A 16,183-nucleotide genomic window follows, 5' to 3' on the forward strand; every position below is an offset into this window, starting at 1 on the left:
CACAATGCGTTAGACAAAGAGAGGTGGGCTCCTGTGATAATGGATACAAAATACATATGGCCATAGATACACACACCATATAAATTGATACCTATGATGACAGATAGATGGCTCTATATGGTGATAGCTAGCTAGTAAAACTGAGCAACGACTTCAGGAATCTTGATGCCCACTGAAATTCGTGGGATCACTCCTGGAGTAAGCTGCTGTTCATTGAAGGTAGGTGTGCAGCCGGGGCTCGACCCTCTCCAGGGGCAGGAGGGGAGCCACACCAGCTCACTACACACCGGTGGGTCTGGGAAATAGCCCGGCAGTCCTCGCGGCAATCGCCTGCCCTGTGGGGGCAAGGGGCTCAGGTCCTTCGGCTGAGCCGAGCAACAATAACGGTTAAGGCCCTGGCCCTAGGTCAGGGCGGGGCAGCAAACACTGAGTCAGGAAGCTCAGGCCCTTGGGCAGGGCCGAGCAGCAATAACAGTTAAGACCCTGGCCCTAGGTCAGGGCGGGGCAGCAAACACTGAGTCAGGAAGCTCAGGCCCTTGGGCAGAGCAGAGCAACAATAACCGGCTTCGGCCTCCTCAGGCCAGGGAGAGGGGGAGTCTGCCACCCCGGGATGGGTGGCAGGGGGGATGCAGGCCCTCCCACTCCACTGCGTCCCAGCCCGGGGCCCTAGCAGCGACTAACGATCTGCCGCTCAGTCAGTGGGGATCCTGGCTGCAACACATTGACATAGGCTCCGGTAAGGCTGCAGCCAGACTGGGGTCGGCTGCCCCCGGGCTACTTCCATACTCCCCCTCGGGGCCTACCTAGGTCCTGATGTCAGCCTCTGCAGGGTCCAGGAGCATGGGCTCATCGCGGCCGGGGCTGTGTGGGGGTAGGTCCGGGAACCCCTCCGGATAGTCGGCCCAGGGTAACTCTGGCAGCTCCTCCAGGTAGCAGGTGCGGGGGCGCTCTGGCAGCTCCTCCGAGTAGCGGGCGCGGTGGAGCTCCCGCAGCTCTTCCGGGTAGCAGGTGCGGGCGGGCTCAGGCAGCTCCTCCGGGAAGTGGGTGCGGGGGAGCTCAGGCCAGTCTGGGTGGCTGCCCTGGGTCGCAGGAGGTTCCCAGACTCGAATTCCCTAAGGGACGTCTGCTCGCTCCAGCTGCTAGGGGCTGACTGAGCTCTGAGGGCCGGTCTTTATAGTTCTGGGTCGGCGCCTGACCCTTTGAGGGGCGGGCTCAGAGCTCTTTAGCTCCGCCCACTCTGGCCTCCATCTGGGCTCTTCCTCCTCTGGGCTGGAGGGGAGCCACACCGCCTCACTACAGTAGGGTACAAGACTGTGCCCCCAAGTGTATTTGTTGTGACTCTGCTTGTGCCTCTTTCATGTTCACTTTTCACAGAGATTTGTACAACTGGGTTTAACTGGAACAGACACTAATGGAAACCAGATTCTACGTTCACCTAAGTATCATTTGCACACTCGTCTAGCCAGGAACAGAACTGATACTGCTCTGCTTGTCTGACCAGTCATGCTGAACCAATGGAGAGTGAAATGACAGAATCTCACTGAGAACCATTCATGATGAGCCACAATAATGTAAACAAATTCCACAAACTATCAGTTCTTTAAAAAAACAATTGGAGGAAATCTTGGCTATCCTTTGAGGAGAAAAAAGGATTTAAATTTGTGGGATACATTATTAATCATGATTTATCTGTTCAACTGAGACAGAGGTAGATAGATTCCTAAAAGAAAGAAAAGGAGAGAGATAATCCCCTGAAAGAGAAAGGTCAGAGAAAGAAAAGTATAAAAGCATAGAGATAAATAGAAACAACCTCTCCCCCGGAACAGATAGAAAGATTCCAGAGAGACAGAGAGAAATAAGATTGATCAATTCTCTGGGAGGGAGGGAGCAAGACAGAAAAGCATAGAGATAAAAAGGCAGAGCTGATGAAAGGGGAGAATCTTGTCTCTAGCTGGGTTAGAGCTCCCCACTGCCAAAGCTCTTGCTGTCTCTGGTGTTTCTTGCATGTTCACACCTAGAGATATGAAACATCCCTCTCTGCAGAGGTTAAGGGATGCTGCTGCTATATGGTGCCCACTTCCCAGAGAGAAGGATATGAACTCTTTCAGGAGGTGACAGGACTAAAGGGTGCACAGTGTGTCTAAGAAAAGGCTGGCCCCTCTTGTTGTTCAAACACAACTTACAGCAGGACAATAGGAGCTGTAGGAGACATGATACGATAATGGGAGTACCTAGCAAAACTCATCAGGATCTGAGAATCCTTTTGACTTGGATAAATACCTATGTTCAAATCCTTTTCTGAACTGAATCTAAACTTCAGATGGGAGCCCAAGGTGCAAAATCTGCATCCATATTTCAAACACTCCAGGAAGCTGGGATCTCAGCTTTTGGTGTGGCCCATTATAAAGCTTATGACCCAGACAGAATCTGTGTAGCGCATAGGCTGGAGCTGAGTGCTGGCCAGGACTTGGAGAAACCCTATGTGGTGACACTTGTCAGCAGTGGCTAGGACCTAGACAGCCAAAGGGAACCCAGGGGTCTGCCTGTGACCAGCAACCTCAATAAAAAGAACAGGAGTACTTGTGGCACCTTAGAGACTAACAAATTTATTTCAGCATAAGCTTTCGTGGGCTACAGCTCATTCTATGTGTTCCATTCTATGCATCCAAAGAAGTGAGCTGTAGCCCACGAAAGCTTATTCTGAAATAAATGTGTTAGTCTCTAAGGTGCCACAAGTACTCCTGTTCGTTTTGCGGATACAGACTAACACGGCTGCTACTCTGAAACCTCAATAAAGAATCCCTTTTATATTAATCACAGCTGAGTACTGTCTCTTCTCTGCTGTGAGAATGCTACATTTGTCTATCATTGCCTGAACTATATGCTGCATATCTCTCTTTGAAAATGACATGCATACTTAAATCCTCAATTTATGGGCACCTCAGTGACCATCTGGAAAGGTGCACTTATTGTGCAACAATCTGAAAAATCAAGCCCACCAAAACGTAGAAGTGTTTGCAAAAGAAATACCTGCTGGGAAGTTATTTTAAAAAAGTTCTTAGAGAAATCTGGAATTACGTTAATAGGGTATCATTATGCCACATTTCAATAAACCATGGCTATAGTTTGTGTTGCTTAAGAGCTATGTTAAGCACAATGATAATGATCTTACATTTATATAGTGCCTTTCATCCACAAGGATCCCAAAGTGCTTTGCGGACTGTATATAGAAATCACTTCACTCACCTCTGAAATCACACGTCTGGGATGAAATGCAGCCACACTAGAGAACAGCTGAGGAGGGGAACAACACTGTACGTACTTGAAACAACAAAGGCATTTTATGGCTGGCAGAATGTAATCTCTGAAACTTGAATTTGGCCAGAACACTGCTACTAATGCCCCTGCTCTTCCAAAAAGACGTGCTATGGATCCTGCCAAGGATGTACAATGACCATGTGAAATAATAGTCCTGGTATGCCATTTCATTTGAAAGACGGTACCTCCAGCAGAACAGTATTCCCAGGACTGTACTGGAGCATTGGGGTCAATAGTGCCCCAGAGAGATCAGTGCCTTTAACTGTCACCTACTCCATTTCTTGCACTGAGCACCCCTAAGCACTGGGACATTAGCACTGAGGCAAAGAGCACCCCCTAGAACTAGTACTGCACTGTAGCATTGGAATCAGTACTCTCTCAGTGGTGATAGCACCCCCTACAGAGTTAACCCACAGCATTCCCTACTGCAAAGGGCACCCTACTACCAGATTTGGTATGGGGGTCACTTCTGACTCAGAGCGGAGGATACTCTCTGTTGAACCACCATTATCTCATTCTTCAGCACTTCGGATTTTCCTGAAGATTTCTAATCATCACAGCAGACTTCAGTCAGCTTCTGAGACTTCTAACATGACAGCCTCAGTTGCTATATCTCAGGAGTTCTCAAACTTGGGGTCAGACCCCTGAGGGGGTTGCGAGGTTATTACATGGGGGGTTGTGAGCTGTCAGCCTCCACCCTAAACCCCGCTTTGCCTCCAGCCAGGGGCGGCTCCAGGCCCCAGCATGCCAAGTGTGTGCTTGGGGTGGCATGCTGTGGGAGGCTCTGTGCCGGTTGCCAGGAGGGCGGCAGGCGGCTCCAGTGGACCTCCTGCAGGCGTGCCTGCGGAGGGTCCGCTGGTCCTGCGACTCCGGTGGACCTCCCACAGGCGTGCCTGCAGGAGGTCCACCAAAGCCATGGGACCAGCGGACTGCGGGACCAGCAGACCCTCCACAGGCACGCCTGCGGGAGGTCCACCGGAGCCACCTGCTGCCCTCCCGGTGAGCGGCAGAGCACCCCCTGTGGCATGCCGCCCTGCTTGGGGCGGTGAAATGTCTAGAGCCGCCCCTGCCTCCAGCATGCATAATGGTGTTAAATGCATAAACAAGTTGTGGAAAGGTTCAGCTGGGTTCGTCCCTTTCCGGGGCTGCGGGGAACCAGACTGTTTCGCTATGTCCATCGAATTATTTTGGGGAACTAGCCTGGCCGCGGAGTTTCATGCCATGGCAATGGTAGAGACCAACAAACAGCTCTATTCTGCAGGCCTAGACCTAGGCCCTAGTTCAGGGAGAGGCAGTCGAGAGTCTATGGCCCAGGCCCTTATGCAGGGCCTGAGCAAACAGCTTTAACACCGGCCCTGGGTTGGGGCGGGGCAGTAGAGAGTCTATGGCCCAAGGGCTTATGCAGGGGCTGAGTAAACATGAGTTCAGGAGGTTTAGGCCCTGTCTCTGAAGGGCTTGGGGAGAGGGGGAGATGCCACCCGTACATTGGGTGGGAGGGGGGACACAGGCCCACCCACTCCACTGCGTCCCAGCCCAGGGCCCTAACAGCAGCAGATGGCCTGCTGCTGTGTCAGTGGGGATCCTGGCCTCAACACTCTGACATCCAGACTAGGGTCGGCTGCCCCCGAGGCTACTTCCTACCTCCCACTCTAGAGGTACCTGCGTCTGGACAGTGTCCTCCACGGAATCAAGCACCATGGGCTCCTTGGGATACTTGGCGAGTGGTAGGCTTGGCAGCTCCTCCAGGTAGCTTGCCACAGGCAGGCTTAACAGCTTCTCTGGGGTCTGGTCGACATCAGGCCTCAGCTGATCTGGCCAGTCCTCGGGTCGATCGCAGACTGCAGGAGTCTTCCCACCAGGAGCTAGGGCAGAGATGACTGGCTTCTCCAGCGGCTGGGGCTCTAGTGAGCTCTGGGGTTGGGCTTTTGTACTTCCTATCCTGCGCCCTGACCTCTGAGAGCGGGCGCAAACTCCATTGGCTCCACCCACTTTGGCATCCGGAGGGGTTCGTCCCTCTCCGGGGAGGTGGGGAATCAGACTGCTTTGCTACACAAGTGTTTTTAATTTATAAGGGGGCAGGTTGCACTCAGAGGCTTGCTATGTGAAAGGGGTCACCAGTACAAAAGTTTGCTATAGCTTCTAAATATCTTGCATTTGTGATGAGGATCCCTTAATACACTGTTACTTGTTAGTATTGTTTGATGTTAAATGCAGGGAAAAAAGTAACTGAGTAAATATGTTCAAATGGATAAAAAGGCCTTTGGTGAGGATGGATTTATATGGTGCATGTAGCAAAGGCAGCCTGTTAGTATTCTCTTGCTTGATTATGTCCACTTTGGACTCAGTAAAAAATGAATGATCTGTGGTAGATGTCAAATTCAGTTTGGATCAGTCAGTAATACACATACTACATCCTGGTTTTTAATAAAAACTCTTCATTTTCTTTAACATGTTAAAATATTGTATAAACTTATAGCGCAAACAGATGTTATGGGCTTGATGCAGAAATTACTGAGTGAGGTTCTATGGATTGTGTTAAACAGGAAGTCAAACTCACTAGATGATCATAATCATGCCTTCTAGCCTTAAAATCTATGGATCCCCTGAGATTAAAACAGAAGGCTTTCTCTCAACAATTTTTAGACCTCCTCATCCACTTAGTTATATTTTGATTGGAGTTAAATCATAAGTTAATTTTAAAAAACACAACTACCCACCATGTTCCTTTGATGCTGCAAACAGCTATTGACAAGGATTATATCAAAAAAGGCCTGATTCAGAGCCAGTTAAGTCAATAAGAAGATTCCCATTGTCTTTTATGGGCTTTGGACTGGGCCCTTGCTTCTCTGCTGATATTGACAAGTAATTTTGCTATTTAGAATATTTACACCAGTTTAATTCAGCTTCCGTAGAAATATTTCTGATTTACACAGGTGTGAGTTAGATCAGAATCAGGCTCTAGGTTCTTTAAACAAATCAATAACACAGAACACAAAGCAAAAACCTCTCCTTAGACATAGTTGTTTAAAATAAGTCTGGACTACACCATACAAGAAAATATGCTGTAGGGATGTCTTCAGCCTGTCTGAAGATTCATACCAAAGACTGTGGCACCCCCTAATGGTCTGTGACATAAATCATCCTAGGAAAGAAGAAGTGAATTAAACTCCAAAGCAGGCAAAACTCATACGGGCTGAAACCACTGTGTTCCACCAAATTTAGCCTCATAATTTTAAATCACGTTTTTGTTAAGTGTTGTTTGTAATAATAAGTGTTGTGTTGTATAATAATAATAATAACCCACTGAGACTATGAACCTAAAAATCTCTTTTCCTCCATGTTTTCTGTGGGGTTGCTCATAGGCACTGCCATACTCATTAATTTGTTATTATAGCGTTCCTTTCACTGCTTTGTTATTTTTGAAAGGTCACTCAAAGACAGTCCTGTTTATAATTGTAGGTTGGTTAATGTAGAGCTATGCAGGTCAATTTGTTATTATAAGGTCACTTGTGAGCATTAGGCTATACACACTGGTATACTACTGTAGATTTGATTAGTATGCAGCTGAGCACACTGGTTTGTGTTTGTAAGGTTGCTCCTGAATGTGGGACTGTGCATTATAGTTTGTTATTGGAGATCTGGATAACTGCCTATACCTCCCCCACCACTTCTTATTCAGAAAAGTCAACTTAGATCACAGAATCATAGAAATGTAGGGCTGGAAAGGACCTTGAGATGTCATCAAGTCCGTCCCCCTGTGCTCAGGCTGGACCAAGTAAACCAAAACTGTCCCAGACTGTTGTTTATCTAACCTGTTCTTAAAAACCACTAGTGATGGAGATTCCATAACCTCCCTTGGAAGCCTATTCCAGAATTAACTACCCTTGTATTTATAAAGTTTTTCCTAATATCTGACATAAATCTCCTTTGTTGCAGATTAAGCCCATGAATTCCTGTGCTATCTCGAATGGACACGGGTAACAATTGATCACAGTCCTCTTTATAACAGCCCTTAACATATTTGAAGACTGTTATCATTTCTCCCCTCAGTCTTTTTTTCTCAAGAATAAACATGTCCATTTTTTTTAACCCTTCCTCATAAGTCAGGTTTTCTAAACCTTTTATAATTTTTGTTGCTCCCTTTTGCACTCTCCAATTTGTCCACATCCTTCCTAAAGTTGATGCCCAGAACTGGACACTGTACTCCAGTTGAGGCCACACCAGTGCCAAATAGAGTGGGACTGGGGTATTCAATAGGTGGAATGCGGGCCAAATCTGGACCACCAGATACTTTGAATGGACCACAACGTCTTTTTATTTACTTATTATTATTATGATTATCATTATTGTTATTATTTTTATATTATTTTCTCTGGAGTCTGGACCTTGACTATATCTTGATCAAGAAATTTGGAGCTTGACAAAAAAAGAATTAATTATCCCTGGAGTGGGACAATTACCTCCCATGTCTTATATACATTACAGTTAATACACCCCAGAATATTAGCCTTCTTCGCAACTACAGTGCATTATTGACTCATATTCACTTTATGATCCTCTATAACCCCTAGATCCTTTTCAGCAGTACTACCATCTAGCCAGTTATTCCCAAATTTTAAATTTTCCTTCCTAAGTGAAGTAATTTGCACTTGTCTTTATTGAATTTCATTTTGTTGATTTCACACCAATTCTCCAATTTGTCAAGATCATTTTGAATTCTAATCCTGTCCTCTACTCCTGATGGAATTCTGCAGCAAAAAAATTAAAATTGTGTGCCCTCCCCCCAAAAAAATTCTACACACAATATTTTAAAGTTCTGCAAATTTTATTTGTCAATAAATAAATGTTTAGGCTCCAGCATGGCAGTGGAGAGCACAGGCCACTGTCTGCACGGAGGTGGGAGGGGTGTGTGACCACTCTTGCAGCTTCCCTCTGCTTCCTAATCCAAAAGTAATTTTTCTGAGGGTGGCAAAGAAATCAGCAGGGGACATAAATTCTGTGTGCATGCAGTGGTGCAGAATTTCCCCAGGAGTATAGTCTACAGCAGTGATTCTCAACCTTTTTAACCCAGGGACTCCTAAACTTAAACAGACAAACCTGAGGATTCCCGAACAGAAGAGATGGGGTAGGGGGCATGTAGGGTCATGTGCCCCCCCCCCGATTTTACCTTCCATTTGGCCTTGCTCCTTGAATTGCTGATGTAGCAGGATAGAACAGTTGTGCATCTCCTTGGCTAGCTTCTGCCTGTTCATGGAGTCAATGGCTGTGAGGCAACACCTTCTGATGGCAGGGGAAGATCTCTCTTCTGCAGCGATGCTACAACTTTTGGTTGCACACCCACCTCCCTGACAGGTTGGGTGGCCCGCTGAGGTGAGTCAGGGTGTAGGTGGCACTCCCTGCCTGAGCTCCGCCACCCGGGGCTGAAGCCTGGTGCTTGGGGACCCCTTGAAACCTGCTCATGGTCTCCCAGTGGGCCATGGACCCCCAGTTGAGAACCAGTGCTCTACAGTGCTTGCAGCCCCTCCCAGATTGATATCATCCACACATTTTAGAAGCATACTCTCCAACTCATCATCCAATTCATTGATGAAAATATTGACTAGAACCAACCCAGGACTGACCCCTGTGCAACTCTACTGGATATGTCCTCCTAGTTTGCCAGCCAGTCACTGATAACTACTCTTTTAGTACAGTCTTTTGACTAGTTGTGTAGTAATTTCATCTAGACCACATTTCCCTAATTTACTTATGAAAATGTCACGTGGAACTGTGTCAAAAGTCTTAATAAAATCAAGAGATATCAGGTCTACTGCTTTCCCCCATCCACTACGTTAGTAACCCTGTCAAAGAAGGAAATTAGGTTGGTTTGGCATGATTTGTTTTTGACAAATCCCCGCTAGCTATATTTTACAACATATTATCCTGTAGGTGCTTACAAATTGTTGAATAATTTTGTCTTTCCAGGTATCCAAGTTGGACTGACCAGTCTATAATTCCCAGGTCCTCTTTATTCCCATTTTTAAAGATATGAACTATGTTGTCCCTTCTCAATTTCTCTGGGACTTCATCCATCCTCCATGAATTCTCAAAGATAATTGCTAACAGTTCTGAGATTGCTTCAGATAGTGTCTTAAGTGCTCTAGAATGAATTATATGAGGCCTTACCAACTTGAATAGATCTAGTTAATCTAAATATTCTTTAATCTGCCATTTCCCTCTTTTGGATTACATTTCTTGCCCCTTGTTGATAATACTAACTGTGTGGAATACCTGGTCACCTTTAACTTTTTAGTGAAGACTAAAGCAAAATTGGCATTAAACACTTCAGCCTTCTTGTTACGATCTGCTTTTCAATGTCCTTCCCCACTAAGTAGAGGACCTACACTTTCCTTCATCTTTATCTTGCCCTTAATGTTTTTAAAGAACCTTTTCTTATTGCCTTTTATGTCTCTTGCTAGGTGTAACTCATTTCATTCCTTAGCCTTTCTGATTTTGTCCCTACATGCTTGTGCTATTATTTTGTACTCCTCCTTAGCAATTTGCCTGTGTTTCCTTTTTGCAGGATTCCTTTTTGATTTTCAGCTCATTAAGGAGCTCCTGATGGAGCCATATTGGCCTCTTCCTATTCCTCCTGGCTTTCCTTTGTATCAGATAGTTGGCAGTTGTGGCCTCAATATTGTTTCCTTGAGAAACTGCCAGATCTCCTGAATAACTTTATCCCTTAGATTTTCTTCCCATGGGACCTTACCCACCAATTCACTATATTTGTTAAAGTCTGCTTTTTTTAAGTCTATGCCCTTATTCTGCTGGTCTCTTTCTTTGCTCTCCTTAGAACCATTAATCTATCATTCATGTTTAAGACTGCGATTTAGTCACGGAGGTCACAGAAGTAACAGATTCCGTGACTTCCAAAGAGCTCCATAACTTCAGCCAGCCCCAGCTGGGAGATGCAGGGTCCCCTTCTGCTGGTGGCATCAGGGGGACCTCCCGCAGCTCCTGGCTACCACAGGCAGCAGGGGGGACCCTTGCAGCTCCCCACCTCTGTGGGCCGCAGGGGGGACCCCCAATGCTCCCCACTGCCTTGGGTGGCAGAAGGGATCCCTGCAGCTCCTGGCCACTATGGGCAGCAGGGAGGACCCCCATGCTCCCCACCACTCCCCACCTCCGTGGGCAGCAGAGGGGACCCCCACGCTCCCCGCCACTCCCCACCTCCGTGGGCAGCAGAAGGGAACCCCAACACTCCCCGCCACCATGGGCAGCAGGGAGGATCCCCGCAGCTCTCTGGCAGGAGGGATACCCGGAGCTCCTGGCCTCTGTCGCGGCAGGGGGAACCCCCAGAATTTGGAGCCACCAGAGGAGGTGGACCCTGGAGCTCCTAGCCCACCTGCAGCTGCCCAGGCTTCTCATTTTATCATGCATATTTTTAGTAAAAGTCAGGAACAGGTCATGGGCTTCCGTGAATTTTTCATTATTCCCCATGACCTGTCTGTGACTTTTACTAAAAATATCTGTGACAAAATCTTAGCCTTATTCATGATCACTTTCACCCACATTGCCTTCCACTACTCCTGGAGGAATTCTGTACCACTGAACAAGTGCAGAATCATAGAATATTAGGGTTGGAAAAGACCTCAGGAGGTCGTCTAGTCCAATCCCCTGCTCAAAGCAGGACCAACACCAACTAACTCATCCCAGCCAGGGCTTTGTCAAACCGGGCCTTAAAAACCTCTAAGGATGGAGATTTCACCACCTCCCTAGGTAACCCATTCCAGTGCTTCACCACCCTCCTAGTGGTTTCCTAAATTTATGTCCTCCGCAGATTTCTTTGTTTCCCCACAGAAAAATGACTTTCTGATGCGGAAGCAAAGGCAAGCCACAAGAGCAGTCATGCAAGCCTCCCCAGCAGTAAGTTTTGGGTGCCCAGGGCAGCCGGCAGAGAGGTAAATCACTGTGGGGCAGGAGATGGGACTGGGGAAGACCCGGCTGGTGGCTCCTGCCCTGGGCTCAGCTGCTAGTCCCAGCTGGGCTGGAGAGGTTGGGATTTCCTCTTCCCCTGCCCGACATCCGGGTCAGATCCACCCCCAGATTTCCCTCATGGTTGCAGTAAGCTCTGCAAACTCTCTCTCTCCCCCTGCATCCATTGCTCCTCAGCTGCATGGGGAGGGATTCCTGTACAAGGAGCAGCTCCTCCATCTGCCCAACCCCCGTGCATCCAGACCCCCTCATACGCAGACCCTTCCACCGAGCCTCATCCCCCTGCACTCAGAACGCCCCCGATGATCCCCATTCCCCCTGCACCTGGATCACCCCAATGAGCCACACACACCTGGATCCCCACCCCACTGAGCCCCAACCAGCTACACCTGGATCTGCACCCCACTGAGCCCCATTCCCCCAGCAGCTGAACTCCCCACTGAGCCCCCCACACCCAGGCCTTCCTGCTGAGCTCTATCTCCACACACACACCCTGCTGCTGAGCCCCAATCACCTTCACCTGGACTACCCTGCAGAGTTTCATTACTGTTGCACCCAGAAGCCTCCAACAAGCCCCTGTGCATCCTGGATCCCCCATTGAGCCACCTGCACCCAGACTGCCCCACACAGAGCCCTCTCAACCCACACCTGGATCCTCCCACATTAAGCCCCTCCAGATTTGGATCCTGCCTTGCTGAGCCTGCCTGACCACACAGAGCGGCAGGGTCCTGGGCAGTTTCTGGGGCAGAACAGGTCCTTGCGCTGTGTCAGGATTGGGTGCCACCTCACCGCTGAATCTATGTCCCGGGGGGAGCTGCACAGTGATCTCCCACCTCTGTGCAGCCACTGGCCTGTGCTCCCCAATGCCATGCTAGAGCCTCCACATTTATTTGACAAATAAAATTTGCAGAATTTTAAAATGTGTGCAGAATTTTAGTATTTTTGGTGCAAAATGCCCTCAGCAGTACTTCCACCTTCAGATTCACAGTCATTCCTCTCTTTTGGCAAGAATCAAGTCTAAAATGGTTGTCCTGGTTACTTCCTCCACTTTCTGAAACAAAAAGATTCCAAGAACTCATTGGAAATGTTGTGTTTTGCCCTATTACTTTTCCAAAAAATGTATAAGTAATTAAAGTCCCCCATTACTACGAGGAAACACTTGGTCCAAATGACAGTCCAAAACTTTCAGTGGCACAAAACTCTCGCCCCCCACCCCTTGTGATACCACTCAGTACTCTGAGGGCATAAACTTGTCATACAGTCAAATAGTGTCATAACACAAGGACACTGATGATACCAACAGGCACAGGTTCTGTCTCAGAGAGACCCCACAAAACAAAGATAGTGAGGGAGTCCCCCAGGCTCATGGGTGGGAGTTTTGAAGGGATGAGCTGCCCTACAGAGTCAGACTGTGGCAGAACTGCCGGTGAAATTTCTACTGCCTGAAGATACATGGCACTTCCTCTTGTAATCATCAAATTAGCATAAATTCTATTAACAGTTTCCCAGACAAGATATTTCAAGGCTTCCCCCAACCCCTACTGCAAACAAAAGGGAGGATCATTACGTTGCAATAAAGAGACTGGCAAAAGGGCCTTAGTTGCCATTATTTTTTCTCCTTTGAAATAACAATGTACATGAAAGGGACCTCCAGCTCCTCTATTCTCATCTTGCAACAATCAACCATGCTGCTACTGAAAAGGAGAAAAGAAGATGAATTCTATAAATTCTCCATGGAGTTGGGTGGGGCTGAGCTAATCAGAGCCAGACTGATAAGTATCAGAGCCCTTGATGGCTGCTGACCTGTCTAGGCAAAACTATAAGAGTTTCCTGACAGGCTTTGTTCTTCATGGGCCCCACTGATGCCTCCTTGCAATCCTATATGACAATTTTTCAATGAAAGATACATTTGTCCTATCTAGCAGTATCATCACTGACTCGGATATCATCTTGTCTCCTATACTAATCATGGGTAGACTTGATCAGTACTTGACCAGGTGATCTCCAGCTGCTGTAGGAAGCTCCTCTTTGGTCATTCAATACATGGCACTCTTCACTGTTTTTAAGTCAGTATAGATGTAGTGTCCTGACAATGGGATAATGTGCTGCTGTAAATTCTGGATTAGGTGTAAAATCAAGAACATGAGCATTTGTGGCTATCAAAGACCCCATGTCACTATTCACAAGAACAGAAGTATTGGCCCAGTACTGGAGTCTCTTTCCAATCTGCATAATCATATTCTTCCTCCTTAAACTCCCTTGAACTTTGCTATTATCCACTGCCTGTCCTAAACTGTTGCTGCACATTCCACCCCAGAAGTGGCTACATTTTGGAAGCAGAGTCTCTTCAGAAATTCATTAGTGAGATGATCTCTATATATAGTCTGCAAAATGCTTTGTGATGGTTCTGGATAAAAGGCGCTATTGAGAAGCATAGAACAATATTATTATACAATAACTCAAAGTGCTGTCAGAAATAGTGGAAAGAATTCCCAAATGGTTATAATTAATTCCTGCGATTAAAATTCCATCCAGGACCAAGTCTTATTTTCCAGAACTAGAACTGGCTGGCCACAATTAAGCCAAGTTGTCTAGGACTGGGTGTTATGGTCCTTAACGAAGTTATATCTTCAGTTCCCCTACTCTGTATTGTGTCACTGAAACTCTGTGCTAGAATATTATCACAGAAGGAACCTTTCATTGCAGACAGTGTTATTTACATAACATTGAACATAATTCCTAAAGATACAGATTTGCATAAAGTCATACAATGAACTCTCTCCTGTGTCCTGATCCAATGCCTTAACCACAAGACTGTCCTTTATCAGATGAAAGTCAAGACGAGAGACAGTGTGGCAGAAAGATACAAGGCTGTTCTAGACCATGATAGCTGAAGGGGAAAAGGCTCTTGTGCTGCGGTGGAGAGATTTGTGGACAGAGTAGAGAAGAGAGGAAGAACCAGAGAAAGAGAAGATCTATAAAGTACATTGCAGCAAGATTCTGGAAGATTTCAAAAGCATGAACAGCATTTTGAGCTAAATCCACAAAGGGAATGCCTAACTTTTAGGTACCTGCCAGGCAGTGGAATCCTAAGCCCTGAGTTAAGTGGCAGTATAAAATGCTGGGGTACCTATCCCCATAGTCATGAACCTGCTCTGGAATTAGGTCCCTAAGCCAGGTTAGGTCAGTCATTTCTCATAAATATTTATTTACACAAAGTGGAACAGTTCCAACAGGAGAGACTGAGAGAGTTCCATGTTAGCATAGCTAATAGCCTCAGGATTAGGGCACATACCTGAGATATGGGATACCCAAGATCAGTGCCCTGTCCCAAATCAGAAAACAGGTCTTGCACCTCCCAGGTGAATGCTCTAAATGCTATTAAGTATTCTAGGACACACATAGACACACCCAGTCCAGAAAATTCCTGATCTGGTTGCATGCACAGGCTCCCTTCCCCACTTGTCTTTTATGCAAGTCCTTATATAGTTGGTGTACTCTGAGAAGGCCTATTGGATTGGGCCCTGCAGTCAAGATAAGTGGGGGAATGCCTAGTTTGTGAATCCAACAAGGATTTAGGCATGAGCTAGGACACTGAGCAGCTTCACAGCATCAACATTTAGGTGGATTTGGGCATGTCCATCAACTGGAACTGTAGGTGCCTACAGAGACAGGGAGGAGCTGAGCAGGGGTTCTGAGGATCTCAATGGCACTTACATGATGGGCTTAGGTGCCTGAGTCCCTTTGTGGATCTATCCCTTTGCGACTCAAAGCTTTGGGTGTGCGGTGGCAGGTTACGCTTCCATCCCTCCAAAGAGCCGGACTCTGCCTCAAATCCGATTCAATGGCTCCCTGAGAATAGGGTTACCAGATAGCAACTGTGAAAAAAACGGGAGGGGGTTGGGGGTAATAGGCGCCTATATAAGAAAAAGTCCCAAAAAACGAGACTGTCCCTTTAAAAATGGGACATCTGGTCACCCTACCTGAGAAGGACTCCAAAAAATTACATATGAAGACAGATGGAAGAAAACTAATTTGTGTAACATTGAAAAACATTATGCAAGAGATGAACATGGTCACTCTTTACAACCACCTAAAGGATAGTAATACGAAGAAAGAGACAGAAATTACTTATAACTGAGAAATTACTTATAACTGAGACTAATAAGAAGGCACAGAATAATGGGCTACAATTTAAAAGAAATTTCAGTTTCTTACAAGAGAAAAAACCTTTTGATTCCTCTAAAGCAGGGATCTTAAACTCAAATCACCACGGGGGCCGCATGAGGACTAGTACGTTGGCCCGAGGGCCACTATTGTTCAATGATACAAAAGTACAGGGCCAGTATTAGGCCAATTCCCCTGAATTGGGCCCCGCAACTAAGAGGGCCCTGTGCCCTAAAGAAGAGCGCCTAACTTTTTAATTTTTTACTCACCTGACGGCAGTCCGGGTCTTCGGCGGCACTTCGGCGGCGGGTCCTTCACTCGCTTCAGACCTTCGGTAGCATTTCGGCGGCGGGTCCTTCAGCGCCGCCGAAGACCCGGAGCAAGTGAAGGACCCACCACCGAAGTGCCGCTGAAGACCCAGACCACTGCCAGGTATTCGAATCGGGCCGGGCACTTCCTAAAGCCGACCCTGCAAAAGTATAGTCAAAAATGAAAAAAACGAGGATTAATATAGTATGCTATTAAAAGTCAATGTATTAACTCTTTTAAAACTGTAATGCGAAGAGAGGTTTTAATAAAATATAAACACCTGTAACTATTCCTTATGTGGTCAGTAACACTGATGATGGTCTACACTAACAGTCTATCAACATAGCTGTAAGGGCAGGAACTTTTTAAAGTAACTATTGTTACTAAAGTACTAAAGTAAATATGTTGCCACTTT

General features: G+C 46.7%; 1 protein-coding gene across 2 annotated transcripts in view; it reads right to left on the bottom strand.

Moving 5' to 3' along the window:
* Positions 1-16,183, bottom strand: part of ASIC1 (acid sensing ion channel subunit 1) — a 179,077-nt gene that overhangs the window by 157,237 nt on the left and 5,657 nt on the right. The window contains exon 1 of one of the 2 annotated variants that reach the window (XM_050925707.1): positions 804-2,361. The exons of the other annotated variant lie outside the window; for it this stretch is intronic. The gene's annotated coding sequence lies outside the window, so the exon portion shown is untranslated. Of the gene's footprint in view, positions 1-803; positions 2,362-16,183 lie in introns of those variants that run through there. 2 annotated transcript variants of the gene reach the window in all.

This window comes from Gopherus flavomarginatus, chromosome 16 (assembly GCF_025201925.1).
Source record: "Gopherus flavomarginatus isolate rGopFla2 chromosome 16, rGopFla2.mat.asm, whole genome shotgun sequence".
Taxonomy (NCBI): domain Eukaryota; kingdom Metazoa; phylum Chordata; order Testudines; family Testudinidae; genus Gopherus; species Gopherus flavomarginatus.